Here is a 16744-nt window from a genome sequence, read left to right on the forward strand (position 1 = left end):
TTGTAGTTTTCTGGTAGCCTCCAATCCTTTTATAAGACTGCAAACTCATGAATGTAGAAATTGTATGTACTCCCCTCTCTACCCCCCCAAACCTAGCCCCAATGCCCCACATATAGTAGGCATATTAAAAAAAAATCTTTGGTATTTTTTCTTCCCATCTCTTTATTTTTCTTCTTTTCTCTCTCCCTTCTTCCTTTCATTCCTTCTTCCCCTTCTCTCTTTCCCATCCTCCTTTCCTCCTCTGCTTTTCTTACACACACACACACACACACACACACACACACACACCATCCCTAGAATCAATTTTGGGTACCCCCTAGTGACTGAAATAATGGTCGTGTGTATATAGATGCACCCACTGTCATCCTTTAAAAAGTCACAGCCACATCTTCAGCTTCTCATTGGTCAACAGCTGGTGACATACAATTAAATGGTCACTAGATATAAAAAACCCACTTGATTGCCTCTGTCTGGAATGTCCACGAGGATCTCTTTTCATTCTTGGGCTCTTTGAACACTTTTTGTAGGAAATCATCACCCAGTGGCCAGATCAGAGACTTGCAGAGTTGGGAGGAACCTCGGTGGCCACCTCGTCTAACCCACACCCAGCCAGGAGAGACATGCAGAGCACTTTTAAATGGAAGACTCCACTTGCAGCTTTCCATATGTGGAGCATCTTTATTCAAGGTGATACAGGAGCGATCTTACCCCATTAAAAGTGACAGAGGTAGAGGGAATGAAAGACTGGAGACTACATCTGAGCATTTCTGGCCAAACCAAGCCCAGCTCAGATGTCATTGTTCATGATGGCAACTCAGATGTCATCGTTCATGATGGCAGCATATTCTTTTTGGTGTTGAACGAGCTTCAAAAATACTTTGTACTTTTTGTCATAAAATCTGTGTTGAAAAAAGGAATTTGGTAAATCATACGAGCCCCCAAAAACATTTTACACACTATTTTTACTCAAGAAAATATAAAATCTCTTTGATCCTTAAAAAAAAGAATATTATCTTTATAGAACTGTACTGTTTGCAAAATGCTTTTTCAGATGTTATCTCCTTAGAGCCTCACCCAAAACCTAGGAGTTAGGTGCGATTATCTCCAATTTTATAGAGGAGCAAAATTGAGGCAGGACAGAGATTAAGAAGAGTGCCCAGGGTTATCCATCTAATAAATAAATGTCTGTGAGTTAATTTGAACTCAGGTCTTCTGGAGACTAGATCTAGTACTATAGGCATAGCATCACTCAGATGCCCTTTTGTCGTTTTAAATGGAAAAGAATAGTAATAAGGTCTAGGTCTATCACAGCACCTCTGCTGACACATGTTAGATCCTTGATATTTAGATAAACAGGCAAAGAATTTATTTATTTAATTTTTTAAAAATTAATTTAATTAAAAAACAAAACAAAACTCTTAGTCTTCTGTCTTAGATCAGTACTGTGTATTGGTTCCAAGGCAGAAAAACAGTAAGGGCTAGGTAGTGGGGGGTTAAGTTTCTTGCCCAGGGTCACACAGCTAGGAAGTGTCTGAAGCCACATTTGAACCCAGGACCTGCCATGTCCAGGCCGAGTTCTCCTCCACGGAACCACTTAGCTGCCCCTAGGAGATTCTTTGGAGAGATTATGTTGACTTTCATTGGTCAATGGAAAATCATCCTCTGGAAATTTAACTCTACCATTGAAATCCCAGCTCCAGGCCCTTTCCCTATCCTGATAACATTTTCATTTCTATTTTAGGACTGGAATAAATATATTTTAAAATACATTAATATTGTATAACTAGAATATTAAATCTCAAATGAGAGGTAGGTAGTTAGTGCAGTGGATAGAGTCCTGGGCTTGGAATCATCTTCCAGAGTTCACATCCAGCCTCAGACACTTCCTAGTTGTGTGACCCTGGGTAAGTCACTTAGCCCTGTTTGCCTCTACTTCCTCATCTGTAAAATGAGCTGGAGAAAGAAATGGCCATCCACTCCAGGAGCTGTGCCAAGAAACCCCCAAATGAGGTCACGAAGTCAGAAGCTACTAAAACGACTCAGCAGTGAAAGATTTGAAACTCTTACAAATATAAAATTCAAGAATGATATTTTTGGAGAAAAGGTGACAATTATCTAATAAAAAGAAAAATGTTAATACAATGTTATTTCTGAAAAAAATAACCCACGGGAATAATGATATGAACTGAAATGATTAATTAGGTGGCCAGCTGGAGAGCGTGGCTTATGGGAATGGGGCAGATTGAATGACAAGCAGCATTGAATTCAGGTCAGATAACCAGAAAATGGTGTCAGGTTCAGGCTTGATACTAGCCAGGGGGAATGTAGAAGCCATGGTTGCCAAGGAGACAGATCTAAAGTGGGGGATATACCTGTCTTCAAGCACAAAGCTGGGTTAGACCCAGGTGGCAAAGGATATTAGCATAGCTAAAGAGAACAATTGTAGACAGCATATAAAAAAAGTGGGTTGAAACTTGCTAAAAGTGCTGGGGGAGCTAGGTAGCACAGCGGATAAGATGCTGGACCTGGAATCAGGAAGACATCTCCCTGAGTTCAAATCTGGCATCTGACACTTAGCTGGGTGACCCTGGATAAGTCACTTAAACCTGTTTGCCTCAAGTTCCTCATTTCTAAAATGAGCTGGAGAAGGAAAAGGCAAACCACTCCTTTGCCAAGAAAATGCCAAGAGTCCAAGCAACAATAACAAAAAGCAGGAGTCAGGAGAGCTGGGCTTTAGACGAAGAGATTCGCTTCCATGAACAAAAGCCAACTGGGTTTTCCTCCCCTTGGGGGCCTCTAGGAAGATGACAAATGTGGCCACTACATTAATCTGGCATCAGATACTCTGATATCTGATGGCATTGGCACACAACTTTTGATGAACTAATAGTTTAACTCGGGTATATCTGCCGCCATCTTTTCAATGAACTCAACATTCTTTCTCATAGGATAATAGGTATAGATGTGGAAGGGACCAGAGAGGTCATGGAATCAGTTCCCCCATTTGACAGATGAGGAAACTGAGGCACAAGGAGACTTGAATGCCTTCCTTAGGATCTCACAGCTAGCATGTGTCAGAGGTAGAATTTGAACCGTCTTCTATCCACTGTTAATTGTATCTTCTTCATCCTTATGATGCCCTTGAATAGACACTACATTTGACCTGTAGAAAAACCGAGGCCCAAGGGGGATAAAATGACCTTTACAGCCAGATGTGGAACTATAATTTGGGCTTCCAGATGTCCGATCCTTCCACTACCATCAATCTCTGATGCTTCCTGGTCAAGTTAAATGAACAAGTACCTCCTCTAAGCCAGGGACTATACTAAGTCCTAGGGATGCAAAGAAAGGCAAGAATAGTCCTTGCTCTTAGGAAGCTTCCAGTCTAATGGATGGGAGAGCAGAAGTGACCCTGGGCTCTGGCAGACTGTACCAGTCTGGAAAGGGTCTGAATGGGCTTACAGATGGATTGTGTGCCAATTGTAGGAGAAGGGACCTGTGAGGTTGGCCACCACCAATATATTTTCTTGAACTGTAGATCTGACCATGTCATTCTCTCACTCAATCAACTCCACTGGCTTTCTATTACCTTAAGGATCAAGAACAAACTTCTCTATTTAGTTCTGAAAGCCCTAGCCTCAATTTCCACCTCGATTGGATGTTTCTCCCATTTCCATACTCTGCTCTGAAGGCAAATTGTCTGTTCCATACAGACATTCTATCTCCAATCTCTATCTCTTTGCATTGATCGTCTTTCTCTTTTCCAGGGATGCATGGTCTTCTCACTTTGATCTCGTGGAATGCCTCTTTTTCTCAAGACACAGTTCAATCACCATCTTTTGAGGCTATTCCTCACTGCTGAGCTATCTTGTACTTAACTCTTTTGAATGTATTTGTATTTCATCTCTTTCTATTTATGCTTCGAATACTTTTTATTTATTTATTGCTCCTCCCATTAGAATGTAAGCTTCTTTCAAGGAAGAACTCTTCCATCCTTTGAGCTTGTCTCCCCAGAGTCTAGGACCATTGTCTGACCCATGGTGGAGTTTAAGAAATATTCCCTGATTGCAATCACAGGATTTCACAAAAACTCTAGAAGGGCACTGAAGGTTTGCCTTCTGGGCAGGTGGGGTTTGGATTATTCTCACTTATTAAAGATGGTGTCCCACCCACAGGCTACTCATTGCTGAGAAGACAGAGACTTACTGATATGTTTAATCTAAAAAACAAATCCCCAATTCTAAACGTTTCTCCAAACTCAATATTTCCTATGTGTATGTCAGAGCAGAGGCAACTGAGAACCCAAACTGGGCTTTCCATTCTGTCTGACATTTACTGGATGGGCAACCTTGATCAATTCATTCTTCTCTCTGCATTTCAGCTCTAAAATGAAGACTTTGGAGGCACTGGCCTTGGAAAGGTCTTCTATCTCCTGGTCAGGCACCTCTGAACTGATTTCCATCCCCTCTGAAGAGGATGATAATCTCCCCGAAGACCTTTTCTTGATTTAAAAAGAATTTTCCTTTCCTTGCAAGACTTTCAACCTGCCTCAAGATGGCACCCAAAGCCTTCTTGTGCAATTTCATGGCTTGCTCAAAAGATATTTATAGAATAATGGAACAGTAGAGATGAAGGGCTGTTAGATCTCACTGGAACAGAGATTTGTATCTCTAGCATGGAGCACAGTGCCTGGCACACAGAAGATGTTGAATACATCAATTCTGGTTGATGGATCCACTGATTAGCAGGGCTCCCATCCTGATCAGTTCACAGAATTAACTTCAAATATCCAAGATACTGAATAAGTAAAATAAAAACTCAAGATCATGAGATCATAGATCTAGGGCTGGAAGGGACCTCAGAAGCCATTTCATTCAATCTCTTCATTTTATGGATGAGGAAGCTATGGCCAAAGGAGGTCATGGTCTCTGCCCATGGTACTAAATGTCAGAGACTACATTAGGAAAGTCCTTTGGGTCCAGAGCCTGGTTCTTTGGATTTCCTGCTGCTCAGCATTCCTGGCTTCTTGGAAAAGCCACCAAAAGAAGGGGAGAAGCTCTGGTCTGCTGAAGGGGGACATCCAATTCAGCTGAAACTGTTGAGTTGGTCAGAGGACTAGAATCATTCAAATAATTAAAAAGCTTTGATTAAGCAATTGCTTGTGCTAGGTGCTTGGTTAGGTTCTGGGGATCCAAAGGCACTAGTAAAGCAGACCCTGCCCTTGAGGTGGTTGGTTATTCTCTATTGGTAGAGACAACATGTATGTTTTCTCCCTGCCTTTCTGCTCCCAGAGATCGCCTTCCTCTCCTACAAACTGCTGGTGCCCCTTCTTTCCCTGAAGTCTCCCCCAAGGGTGGCTGTGATGGAAGCCTTCTGTATACCTTCAGGCATTTTCTAAATGTGGGTTAGCATTAGACAAAGCATCTAATCATAGGGGCATTCTCAGGTCTTACAAAATGCTTTACAAATATTATCTCACTTGATTCTCATCACAAACCTAGGAGGTGGGTGAATTATTTCCCCCATTTTTATAGAAAGGGAAACTGAGGCAGATAGCAATTCAATGACTTGCCAGGGTTGCATAACTAGTAAGAATCTGAGGCTGGATTCAAACTCAAGACTTCCTGATCCCAGATCTTGCTTCAGTCTAGTGTATATCCACATACGTGTATGTAGTCATATATATACAAATATAAATTGACAACACTATGTGAATTTATATAATAACACATAATATTCCCTTTATATGTGTATATGGACACAGACATCCAGGAAAACTCCATTTCTAGGGGGCTTTAATATATACAAAATGTTTTCCTTATAACCCTGGTAGATGTTTTTTTGCTGTTATCATTTAGTTCCATTTTACAAAAGAAAAAGAGTCCCTACAAGTTTCGGGTGCCTTGCCTATAAACATACAGCTGGAGAGGAATCCCAGCATTGGGATTTGAACCCAGGCTTCCTTTTCTAACTCCATTATGCTACCAGCTTTGCAATCATTACTCTGGGAAAAAATAATACAGGGGGATATCTTCTGACAGAGCTATTCCACAATGCAATGGGATCACTTGAGAAAAAGTAAGTTTCCCATGATCAGGTTATCTAAATATTGATGAAGCGACCTTCTATCTCTGTCTACCAAGGAAAGTTCTATTTCACCTAGCAATAGACGACCTGCAATATTCCTTTTGGCTCCAGGATTTGGGGTATTCTTAGACTGATTCTCAGATATCACTACAAAATGGATTTTTTTCCTTTCTGGGCCAAGCTTACTTTGAACATGTTCTTAATTCCAAATCTAAAATCCTTTCCTATAATCACAGACGTAACACATTCTTGGGCTTACAGTTTCAAAGGCGAGCTACTCACCCAGTTCATTGGAGAGTTCTGGTTGCCAACCAGATACAAAGAGATGAGGGCTCACTCTTTCCTTTGTGCCTGATCAGTGAATTCTTATTCATCAGATCCCAGAAATGTACAGATAACGCTAATCACAAAATCATTGATTTAGAGAGGAAAGATACCATAGAGGTCAACTAGGGATAGACAGATGGTACAGTGTTGAGGTTGGAGTCAGGAAGACTCTTCTTCTTGAGTTCAAATCTGGCCTCAGACACTTACTAGCTGTATAACCTTGGTCAAGTCCCCTAACCCTGTTCATCACAGTTTCCTTATCTGTAAAATGAGCTAGAAAAGGAAATGCCAAACAACTCCAGTGTCTTTGCCAAGAAAACCCCAAATGGGGTCATGAAATGGGGATATGACTGAAAACAACTGGACATCAACAAAGAAAAACAACTCAACAATGCAACCTCCTGGTTTTACACAATAAGGAGCCCTAAGCCAGGGGAGGTAAAGATTATCCAAAGAGCCCTTGACCAGGAGTCAGAAAAACTTGATCTCATATCCTACCTTTCTCCTCTGTGTGACAATAAACAATTCACTCACTCACTAACCATGGCCTTCCTTTTCTTACCTGTGAAAAGGGAGGAAACATATCACCCACCTCCAATGGTGTTTGTATAACGGTTGAATGAGATGACATGGAAAGTGTTTGTGAGCCTTAAGGAGCTATTATTATTATTATTAAAATACCATAATTGTCAAAGTTGGTTATATTGTTACTATCATAAACTATATTTTTATTAATAATATTAAAGGACCCAAACTACAATACTTGACTTGAAGAAAGGAAATCTCAGGTTCAAATCCCATCTCAGAACTCAACACTTTTGTGACTGTGGGCAAATTTCTTAACATATCTTGGACTCAGTTTCCTCATTTTTCAAAAGTGAGTGTTAGAGGAGGAGATATCGAATGTTCCTTCCAGCTCTGAATTTATGATGGTCTGATCTTGACTCCAAATTTAAGGATCTTTCTATAAACCTGAGTACTTGGGCCAGGATTTCCTCCATGGTCTGAATAATTTCTCTGTCTCTACTCGTCTCTGCCTACCCAAACCCTGTTGCCTTTCTAGGCTCAGCTGATGGTCCAAAGCCTTTATCAGTCCTCTCCTGCTTTCTACAGCTGGAATTTTATTAATTTCCTCCAAATTTTCCTAAAACACCATATTTCATTCTCTCTTCTATTCTCAAATGTCCTTGCTTTGCAATGGATGTATCTGTAGATATGTATTCTTTCCCCTCTATGAGTTCCATAAGGGCAGGACCCGGGTGTCTAGCACAGGGCTATGTAGATTGTATTTTTTTTAAACAAATGAACCAAATTAAAAGCAGTTAATATGATTGTTCTGGGAGAGACATGGATTTTTAAGCACGAGACACATGTAAAAATGGTTGTTTACCTCTTCTCTTCAGGTCTGGGGAACACAACTTTCCCAACTTTTCCCATTCTTGCCATTGCCTCCTGTTAAACAATAAACACAGAACAAAGTGGGCTTTTGTTCTGAACCACCACAACCAGAGTGAGATAATTTGCAAATAAGAACTTTCTGACTAAGATTATTTTGAGTTTAAGAAAATAAAAAAAGTCAGTTGGCCCACTGGGTCTTCAATCTCAATATTTAAAATTTTATAATTAAAATAAGTTTTTACATTTCATTCATATCTGAAAAAAAATAAGCAAACCCTAGACATTCTCTTTCCCCTCCCCTTCCCCGAAACAATGGTTAGACAAAAATATAAAGTTCAGCAAAACCAGCTGGCATAACCGCCATGTTTGAAAGCACATGTAAAATTCCCCACCCCAGCAATGACAATTCACCTCTTCTGTCATCTTTGTCAATTCCCTGCATGTGAGCTAATTTCAGGGTCTGACATTTGGAGGTCCTTCATGAATGTTTCCCTGATTTATTGTGAGGTGAAACTTCAGAATCGTTTTTAATTTGTATTTTGCTTATTATTATTAGCAATCTGGAACAATATTTCATATTGTTACTAATAATTTATAATTCTTCATTTGAGATCTTTTTGTTCATATCCTAGACTGGGGTTCTCCATGTATGGTCCAGTGACCGTTGGGAATCACCAAGCTCTTCTCAGGAAGCTCATGAAGTCAGAATCATTTTTAGAATAATAGGAAAACACTTCAAAGTCTAATGAGGGCAATAGGTACAAACGTAATATGATCATATGTATATGTATGTGTATGTATACATACATAGATATAAAAACACACACATGCCTCACATAAACAAAAGGTCTTTCTAGTGATTTCAATAATTATTTTCTCATTTCTTAAATTTGTTTAATTGATTAATTAAGAAAATTATTCCATGGTTATGTAATTCATGTTCTTTCCCCCCTTCTCCCACCCCCATCCCATCAATGCTCAATTTCACTGGGTTTTACATGTGTCATGAGATCTCAATAATATTTAAGACTGTAAAGGCATCCTGAAACCAAAGAGTTTGAGACCTACTATCCATGGCTACTTAACTATTGAGGAGTGGCTTGTGACCTTACATATTTGGTTTAAGTTCCTGTGGAACTTTAAGACCCATATTAGGAACATTGGGTACAAGGATTTCTTACTCACTATCCTTTCCATTCTTGTCCTAGCTGCATCGTTTTTATTACTTTTTAATTTTTATTTATTCATTAATTCATTGATTTATATTTATTTAGTTATTTTCATAATACTAATTTTATTATAATAATATTATTTATTAATCTATTATTACTTTTATTCATTTTTACTTTATTTTTGTAATCATTTTGGCTTCTTGTTTGGTTACAAATGATCTCCCTAGTCAACTGTAAATAATATCTCCAGTTTTTCTCTAATTTAAAAATTGACATGATGTTCTATATTTGAGTATTAATGCAGTTGGACAAATTATGAATAAGATATTCTCCCAAGCTTTTATTTCATTTTATTGTTTTGCCAAATTGCTTTCCAGATCTCCCTCCCCCAATAAAAATCAAATTAAGATGTTCTCCCATCAGTAGTTTATATTCTAGGGTTTATTAACATTGAGTTACTGAGTGTCTCCAATTTTTGCTTCTCTAGTATTTTTTCACTTATCTATTTTTCTATTTTTAGGAATAGATTTGGACATAATTGTTTTCTAATACAGTTTGCATTCTGGAATTACTCATATTGTCCTTACCTCCCTCTCAATTATTTATAGATTCTAGATTTTGTTTCCCCTTGCCAAATGAATTTTGTTACCTTTTGTCTAGCTTTGCAAAGTACTCCCCGTCAGAACAATTGTTTTAGCCCTAAATATATTAATATTATTATTATCCCAACCAATTAATAACATATTATTCATATAAATATTAGTATAATAAAAATAATTTAGGTAGTATTGTCAGTTTCATTATATTGGTATCATATGTCCCAATTATAAGTGATGGATATCCCCATCTACCTTTATTTCTGTAAAGAGCATTTTACAGTTCTATTTGTCTTCAGTGGGTTCCAGTAACTTGACTCCCAGGAATTTGCTTATTTTATTGTTATCATATTTGGCATTTCTCTATCTTTTTTGCCTGATTTTCTACCAAAAATTGAAGAAATAATCTTTATATCAGTATTTTAAGGAATACTGCCAGGAACATATTGATTGCTAGTATAAACAATTTCAGGGTAAGCTGTTGGTTCAACCAGATATAGTTTTTGCCGGCTTCCATCGTCTTGTGAAAGGGACTATATGTGTGTGTATGTGTGTATTCATACATGTATACTCTGTATTATATATGTGTGCATCCATATATTTAATGAGGAGAGAGAGATCACAAGGTGTTCTAAATACAAGAAAGCAACACAAGATGAAATATAGAGTACATAGTTCCAGATAGGATTTCATAACATCTTACAAAACTATTCACAACAATGGTAAGAAACTCTAGAAATAAAAGCATATTGTGGAAGATTTGAAAATTAGTCTAGATTCCCAGAGAGCCCCAAACACATTTATTTAAATTGTATCATTACAATAGCAAACTTTGTATAATTATTTAATCTGACTATCCCTTGATTCTTTAGAACTCTACAGTATTTGGAAACAAAATGCTGACAATTTTATGTATTTATTTTCATTTTTACTATTTTACCGAAGCCCCTAATTATCTCAATTCCTTTGCTAATTCTCTGAGGTTTTCTATATAAACTATGAGGCCATCAGAAAATGGGAATAACTGTTTCTCCTTTTTGTAGATGTTATGCCTTTCATTTTTTTCTTCTCGTTTTATTGCTAAAACAAACATTCCAAGAACTAAAAAGCTTTTGGGGATCATTTTGCTACACTGGATTCCAATGGGATAATGAATACAAATCACTTTGCAAACCTTAAAACCAGCTATGATGTGGGAATTTTCAGAACTCCGACTGCAAACCAGCTATGATGATGATGATGATGATGATAGATTGAACTATAACTCTTTGAAGTTATAAGCACACAGCGTCAGTTACTGACACTGACTGGGGATGCGTAAGAGAAGCCTTGGGAAATTTAGGAGGTCCATAAAGCTGTGTTCAAATACTGACCACATCTCTGTATCTCTGATTCTGTTTGGCTCCAAAGGACAGAAGTAGAATGGGTAGGTGAATGGGTAGGGAGATGGATTTTGGCTCCATAGAAGATGGGAAAAGCCCTCCTACTTAAGACATGATAATTTATGTAGGGGAGAGCCTCTTTCCATCACAGAATTCTTGAATTTCACGGTTAGAAAGGACCTCACTAATCCTTGCCCAAATCGCAATCCAGCAATTGCTTGGATTACTCCAGGAAGGCAGAAGCCATTCCCTCCAATGGTCACTCGATTAATTTGGGGCTAGCTCTTCTCACCAGGACATCTCTCCCTAGACTGGGGATACCATCATGGATAACGTAGACATGAATGATCTAAAGTTGTCACCTTGAGATCAGTACAAAAGTATTGATCCAGCCATCGCCAAGTAAGGAACATACATGAGTTGAGGATCCCTCTATGGGTTAGTAGTTCATAAATGAGTGAATTGTGGACAATCAACCCAAGAAGCCTTGGACGGGGATGTACTCGTGAAGTGTACCTGAAGCAGTCATCCTCAAATCAGGGCTTGCTATTTCAGGTTCTTTTTACTATTTCTGCTATTATCTGAAGAATATTTAATGGACTTTGGAATGCCTTTGATGTAGCCCCCTGCCCCCTGCCCTTCTATTTCTGTATCTATTGTATCTGTATCGTATTATACCATTACCTTCTGTTTGTCACGTCTCCCTGTACTCTGAGACTTGAATAAAAAGGCTCTGCTCTTGGTGCTCAGGAGCTGATACCCTGAACATCAGCTCTGCTCCTGTCTTTCTCTCTCTCCTTTGGGTGCTCTTAGTCACCCTGCTCTTAGTGCTCCATGTCTACACCAGCTGTAACACTGGACAAGTCCAAAGTGACCTCCTGGTGACTTCTACCTCTTTGCCCTCCTTTGGCATTCCGAGCTCCCCATCGTTAATGATGGTGGCGTTGTGAAGGCACTTTCCTTCAAAATAACCCTATGAGGGAAGCAAGGAAAATGTCAGCGTCTTTATCTTACAAATAAGGAAACTGAGGTTTAGGTAAGTTTAAATGACTTGTCCATTGTCAGACAATTTTATTTTATTTTTCTTTAAAGTACTTTTTTAATTGAAATTTTTTATTTAAGTAATTAATTTTTCCATGGTTACATGATTGTCAGACAATTTAATTCCAGAATTTAGTTATCATTTTAATGTGTCCTATGAAGGCAGAGGCTTGACTTTCCCTTTTTCTGTACCTACCCACAGCACTTAGCACATATTATGAGGATGTTCCAATAGGGTTCGACTGGCTGTCAACCTGCTAGGTGAGCAGCTAGGTGGTGCCATAGTGCACAAAGTCAGCCTGGAATCAGGAAAACTCATCTTCGTGAGTTCAAATCTGACCCCAGACACTTACTATGCTTTTAAGAATATGATTCTTAATAGGAGTCCATAGGCTTTACTAGACTGCCAAAGGAGGTTCTGATAGCCAAAAGGATTAAGAATTCCCAGTTAAGTGGATCATGAACCAGCTGAGAAGGCCTGGGTCTCTGTCCTGCCTCTGGTATAGAATGGCTGTTTGAACCTGAGCAAGTCATTGATTTCTCATCTTTTGTGTACATATTTTTCATCTCCTCTTTGTTGTATTCTTTAGATTCTACTAGTTGTGGGACCCTGACTGTTACCTCTGTTTGCCTCAGTTTCCTCATCTATAAAATGAACTGGAGAGGGTAATGGCAAATCATTCCATTATCTTTGCCAAGAAAACCCCAAATAGGGTTGGACAGGAGTGAACAACAAATAACAGCAGCCTGCCAGACACTGGGCTAAATTAAAAAGTGAAAACAGTCCCTGCCTTCAAGGCATTCTCCTGGGATAGAGCTGGAAAATGGCTGGACTCAAAGTGACTGAAATAACTCAAAGCATCATCTTTGTTCCTCTCTTCTAGAAGTAAGGGATCTCTCAATGCTCTTAGCTGGTGGAACAGAGAGAAATCAAGATCAGCTGGGCTTGAATACTGTTTCAGACACCTATTAGCTACGTAGCCCTAATTAAGTCACCTAATGTACCCGAATCTCCGTTTCATCCTGTGTAAAATGAGGATCATCACAGCACCTGCCCTGCCCAGGGTTTTTGAGGCTCAAACAAGAAAAAGCTTAGAAAGCAATTTTAGAGAGTTCAAACTCTCCAGAAATGCTAATCCAACTAAAATTGATGGTGGAGGTTCCTCTGAGAGGAATCTTTGCACGGTATAACAGTTCTTTACCTGGGGTCCATAGAATTTTTTAAAAATATAATCCAATAGCTGAATCTTAATATATTTAGTTTCCTGTGAAATCTTAGATATTTTATTTTATGCATTTAAAAATATTATTCTTAGCGGGAGTCCATAGGCTTTACTAGGCTTCCAAAGGGGGCCCTGATAGAAAAAAGATTAAGAATCCTTAATTTAGTGGATCATGAACCAGCTGGGAAGACCTGGGTCTCTGTCCTGTCTCTGATGTATAATGTCTGTGAGAACCTGAGCAAGTCGGTTAACTTCTCATTTTTTGTGTACATCTTTTTCATTTCCTCTTTGGATTCTACATCACTGTTATCATCCCCCTCCTCATCTCTATCCACCATCATGGAGGAAAAGCTCATCACCAAGAAACTCATCACCATGGAGATGGCTTCAGCCTCAGTGTTCCCTCCTTATTTGCATCCTCCATTGGCTTGGGCCCCTTTGAATGAAAGACTGGAGGATGGAGCAAAAAATCCCTTCCACCTTCCAGTTTCCTTTCCTGTGTGGTGTTCACCCATTAGATTGTAGGTTCCTAGAGGGCAGGGGCCATCTTTATTATTTTTATTCATGTCTCTAGGAGCCCTTCTCAGAATAATGTTTCTAATTGTACAAGAGAAAATAATAGAATTACAAAGGAAACCAACTACATCGAAAGAGAGATGTAATATTTTACTACTCAAATTCCTGGATCTCTTGAAATCTATCTGTAGAAATCAAAGGACAGACCTCTGTCCTAAGATTCAGTGTCACAGAGATCATTGTGACCTGCATTGGTAGAAGGTACTTCCTCATCCGGGAGTTCCCAATGCCAGTAAGATCACAGATCCAGTCCAGATCATCACTGCTAAAGGGATTTAATCCACAGATATTGAGGACATTCTCAGTGTTGGCATCAAAAAGGGCTAAACTGATTTTTTTCTAATTTGTCCAAATAATTTGCTTCTAACAGCAACTCTCCTAATCCTCTGACTGTGGCCAAACTGGAAATTACCACCACTTAAATGAATTGATTATAGAAATGCTGACAAAAGGCTAAATATAGGCCTCTTCTAATATCTCCCTCCTCAGAAAGGCTTTCTTTGAAGCTGCCCTCCAAACTCATGTTTCTGTCCACGGGAGCTGGACTGCCCAAATGGGAAGCACGCTACCCCCTTTGTTGGTGTGTCTAGACAACACAATGAGCACACTGATGGGCTCCTTTCTTCCTTGCCCACACAATGGGAGCTTTAAAACAACAACAGCAACAAAAACCAAAGTATTTTGTAAAATAGCATTTTAATCATTTCTTTTCTTTCTCTCCACAAAGGCAATGCTATAATTATACGCTAAAAGTTCCCATTTGATCGTCACTTCTCAAAGGCTAGTGAGGGGCTTTGGGGGGAAGAACATAGAAGCTCTGTAACCACACCAATAAAAGACGGCATTCATGGATCTGGACTCTTTGTCCCAGTCCCAAGGCTGGGGGAGCTCAGAGTTGGTAAACACCCTGCTTCCCCATCAGAGCCTCTTGGGAAAAAGAAAAAGTCCTTCTGTGAGGGGAGGGTAGATGCCAGATTCTCATCTTTTATGAAATGGCCAGTCCCACATTCTGAGCACCCCACCCCCAGGCTCCAAAGGCTGTGTAGAGAGCTGGGTGGGTGGGGATAGGGAGGCATTCTTGTCCATGAACCGCCATTTTAAACTGCCCTACAGAAGTGGCTTCCATGCAAGGAAAGTCTTAAGGATCAGCAGTGTATGAAAATCAGTGTGACATACATTGGTGGAGTCTAGAAACTTGGCTTCCTGTTCTTGCTCTGAAAGAAAAATCCATCGTATCCAACCACTCCTTGAAGATGCCCTTTGAGTGGGAGCCCAAGGTACCCTACAGCAGCCCATTGTCCTTAGGACAGCTCTGACTGTGGGGAAATATTTTCTTACATGAAGATGTTGGTGTTGGGTCTAGGAACTTAGTAGGATAGTACATGAAACGCACTTTTCAACCCTTGTTGTTGAAGAAACATTTTAAGTTGTATGTGACTCCTCATGACTCCATTTGGGGTTTTCTGATCAAAGATACAGTAGTGTTTTCCACTTCCTTCTCCAGTTCATTTTACAGATGATGAAAAGGAGGCAAACAGGGTTAAGTGACTTTCCCAGACAGCTAGGAAGTGTCTGAGGCCAGATTTGAATTCAGGAAGACGAGTCTTTCTGATTCCAAGTCCAGAGCTCTTTTCCCTGCACAGCCTGGTGACCGTATCTCTTTGTTCCTTCTACCCATTTCTCCTAGTTTGGTTGTCTGGGACCCAGCAGAACAAGTCACTCAATGGTCAATTAGGAAGCTGTGCTAAATGCTGGGTTGAATCCTTCTTCCCCATGACTACCATTCCAATTCTCGAAGATAGCTATCATCTCCTCACTCAATCTTTTCTTCTCTAGGCTAAACATCTCCAGTTTCTTCATCCACAACTCACAGGGCAAGTACTTGAAACCCATCACCATTATGGCTGCCATCTTCTGGATACTCTCTCTTATCAATATCTTTTCTAAAATATGGCAGCCAGAAGAGATCACAGGTGTGGACTGAGCAGGGCAGACACAGGGAGAGGAGTCTTCTCCTACGAGTTTAAGAGAATCCCTTCATTTCCCTAATGAATGAGTAAATCAATTAATTATTTCACAAGCATTTATAAAGTTTCTAGTAAGTGCTGGGCACCCTGAGCTAAGGGGATGAAGGTCTATAGATAACAACAAGTGCTCTCACTTATTTTTCATTGGGAAAGACACGTACCTACACTCTCTAAATGATGTGCAGAACATATTCAAAATGAAATCAGGGTAGTTTGGGGAGGGATGGCACTAGCAACTAGGAAAGGTTCTTGGAGAAGGTGGCACAGGCTAAGTCCTGAAAGAAATCAGGGATGCATCTAGCTATACAAATGCTAGTTATAGACCACCGAGTAGATAAAAGGGAATAATGCATAAGAAGGATGGAAAAAAAAATAAGGGTTCATGATGTAAAGAGCTTTGAATGTCAGACAAACATATGCTTAATCCTAGAGGCAGCAGGGATTGCTATTGAGAAGAGTTGGTGACATGGGCAGACCTGTACTTTAAGAGACTCTCTTTGATGACTTATGTAGAAGCAGAATTGGGAAGAATCTAAGGATATGCAGATCCATCCTTAACTCCAGTTTAGCAAAAACAATACCTGACGTTTATGTAATATTTTAAGTTTTATAATGAATAAAAGCTAGAATTTATATAGCACTTCAAGATTTGCAAGATACTTTACAAATATCACATTCATAACAACACTGGAGGCAGGAGCTATTATTTAGCCCATTTCACAGATGAGGAAACTGAGGCAGACAACTGTTAGGTGACCTGCCCAGAGTTACCTAGTGAGTGTCCAAGACCAGATTCAAACTTAGGACTTCTTGATTTCAGGTCCAACACTCTAAACACTGCACTGTCTGTCTCCAAAATAAATATATGTAAAGTGCTTTAAATTTATCGTGGCATTTAATTTTCTCAGCCCTCTG

At 39.4% G+C, this 16744-nt stretch overlaps 1 protein-coding gene across 2 annotated transcripts in view; it reads right to left on the reverse strand.

Annotated features, from left to right (window-relative positions):
• Window positions 1-631: 631 nt before the first annotated feature.
• The window catches only part of FGGY (FGGY carbohydrate kinase domain containing), a 582083-nt gene continuing 565970 nt past the window's right edge, over window positions 632-16744 (reverse strand). For both annotated transcript variants that reach the window (XM_007480500.2, XM_007480498.2), the window contains 2 exons: window positions 7805-7866; window positions 632-899 (listed from right to left, as the gene is read on the reverse strand). The gene's annotated coding sequence lies outside the window, so the exon portion shown is untranslated. The remainder of the gene's footprint in view (window positions 900-7804; window positions 7867-16744) is intronic.

This window comes from Monodelphis domestica, chromosome 2 (genome assembly GCF_027887165.1).
Source record: "Monodelphis domestica isolate mMonDom1 chromosome 2, mMonDom1.pri, whole genome shotgun sequence".
Classification (NCBI taxonomy): domain Eukaryota; kingdom Metazoa; phylum Chordata; class Mammalia; order Didelphimorphia; family Didelphidae; genus Monodelphis; species Monodelphis domestica.